The sequence below is a fragment of the Scylla paramamosain genome, chromosome 17 (assembly GCF_035594125.1).
Source record: "Scylla paramamosain isolate STU-SP2022 chromosome 17, ASM3559412v1, whole genome shotgun sequence".
NCBI classification, from domain to species: Eukaryota; Metazoa; Arthropoda; class Malacostraca; order Decapoda; family Portunidae; genus Scylla; species Scylla paramamosain.
Window position 1 is genome coordinate 3,672,501 of NC_087167.1, and position 2,500 is coordinate 3,675,000.

Below are 2,500 nucleotides of genomic sequence, written 5' to 3' on the forward strand. Positions count from 1 at the left end.
AAAGAAAGAAAGAAAGAAAGAAAGAAAGAAAGAAAGAAAGAAAGAACAAAAACAAGAAAAGAAGAAGAAAAAGAAGAAGAAGAAGAAGAAGAAGAAAAGATGTTTAACAATGCCAAGCAGAAGGCAATTAAAAAAAACAATCAAAATAAGTAATAACAAGGATACAAAGGTTAAGAAAAACATGATGAATAAATTACAAGACAAACATCTAAAAGGGAGATAAGTAGAAAGAAAACGTTAACTATATGAATAAAGAGGTAATAAAATGTAGTAGTAGTAGTAGTAGTAGTAGTAGTAGGAAGAAGAAGAAGAAGAAGAAGAAGAAGAAGAAGAAGAAGAAGAAGAAGAAGAAGAAGAAGAAGAAGAAGAAGAAGAAGAAGAAGAAGAAGAAGAAGAAGAAGAAGAAGAAGAAGAAGAAGAAGAAGAAGAAGAAGAAGAAGAAGAAGAAGAAGAAGTAAAGGAAGAAAAACAAGAAAAACAAGAAAAGAAGATGAGGAAGAAAAGAATAAAAGAGGATGAGGAAGAAAAAAAGAAGAAGTAAAAGTAAAAGAAAACAACAACAACAACAACAACAACAACAACAACAACAACAACAACCGCCACCAGCACCACCACACAAAGCAATCACTTAGCAATCAAAAATAATGAATCAGCGAGTTAACTCATTCACAGACGCACCATACTGTTTGCATTATGCCGTACACGTGTTGCCGCCGCCACGGTAATGACATCACTAACAAACGCTCCTGCCAGTGCTCATGATGTTACTACTACTACTACTACTACTACTACTACTACTACTACTACTACTACTACTAATATTGGTGTTACTACTATTACTACTGTCGTAATATCTACCGTTTATGCAGTTAGTTACTAATATTACTGTTGCTACTGCTGCTGTTACTGTTGTTCATGCCACTATTGTTACTACTACTGATACTGTTGCTTCTATTTATAATACTGATGTTGTTTATAGTACTATGTCGACTGTTTCTTCTACTACTATGCTACTACTAATGCTGCTGCTGCTGCTAATACTACTGCTGCTACTACTTCTACTACTGCTGTTACTACTGCTGCTGCTAGAACTACTATGCTGTTATCACTAATCTTATCGTGCTGCTATTATTAAAACAACAGCAATACCAAGAACAACAACATCAACAACAACAACTACTATTACTACTACTACTACTAGTACGCCCACAACCTCCGACAATTTATAGATGGCGGAAAGCAAACTGCGCACCATGTACATACGCAGTACACACACACACACACACACACACACACACACACACACACACACACAGTATACAGTATACATGCAATCACACATTCTTGGAATCTAATTATACACTAATAACAGCAACAAAGACAACTACAACATGTGTACGGAAAACAACGAGTTATAAGTAATGTAGCAGCAGTAGTAGTAGTAGTAGCAGTAGTAGTGGTAGTAGTAGTAGTAGTGGTAAAACCGGCAGCAGCACAGCAGCACCATCAGCAGCAGTAGCAATAGTAGCAGCAGTAGTAGTAGTAGTAGTAGTAGTAGTAGTAGTAGTAGTAGTAGTAGTAGTAGTAGTAGTAGTAGTAGTAGTAGGGGCGGTACCTACTAGTAATAGTAGTAGTAGTAGTAGTAGTAGAGACGGTGCCTACTAATACTAGTAGTAATAGTAGTTGTTGTAGTAGTAGTAGTAGTAGAAGTAGTAGTAGTAGTAGTAGTAATAGCAGCAGCAGCAGCAGCAGCAAAAGTAGTAGTAGTAGTAGTAGTAGTAAAAGTAGTAGTAGTAGTAGTAGTAGTAGTAGTAGTAGTAGTAGTAGTAGTAGTAGTAGTAGTAGTAGTAGAACCAGTAGCGGTAGTAATAATAATAATTTACTGGCACGGTAGTAGTAACAATCATGAGAATTCGCAAAAGCACGCTACCTATATATATTTTTCACGAGAGAGAGAGAGAGAGAGAGAGAGAGAGAGAGAGAGAGAGAGAGAGAGAGAGAGAGAGAGAGAGAGCACCAGCTTCTCACGATGAAAATCATGAAAAGAAAACAGAGAAAAAAAAATATCTAGATTCTCTGAACGCCCTTTTCCACACACACACACACACACACACACACACACACACACACACACACACACACACACATACCTGATCTCCTTTAGGATCCGTAGAGGAGATGGTAGTGGTGATGGTTGCGGCGGCGGCACCAGGAACCTCCGCGGCAGCAGTAGTAGCAGCAGTAGTAGTAGTAGTAGCAGTAGTAACAGTAGTAGTAGTAGTAGTAGTGGTCACACAAACTCCTTCACTCCTCTATACTCAGACACACACCTTTAGTAATGGTGGTGATGGTGGTGGTGATGACGCAGCCTTTACCAACCATGAGGGTGAGGTGGTGATGGCGATGGTGGTGATGGTGGTGGTGGTGGTGCTCCTGGTGCCGGCGTTATGTGGTGATGGTGGTGGTGATGACAATGGTGTTTACATATCCGGTGATGGAA

At 38.8% G+C, this 2,500-nt stretch overlaps 1 protein-coding gene across 1 annotated transcript in view; it reads right to left on the bottom strand.

Annotated features, from left to right (window-relative positions):
• The window catches only part of LOC135108333 (putative Polycomb group protein ASXL2), a 35,657-nt gene that overhangs the window by 32,565 nt on the left and 592 nt on the right, over window positions 1-2,500 (bottom strand). Inside the window, exon 1 of the mRNA XM_064019201.1 lies at window positions 2,151-2,500. This exon is cut by the window's right edge and continues 592 nt beyond it. The gene's annotated coding sequence lies outside the window, so the exon portion shown is untranslated. The remainder of the gene's footprint in view (window positions 1-2,150) is intronic.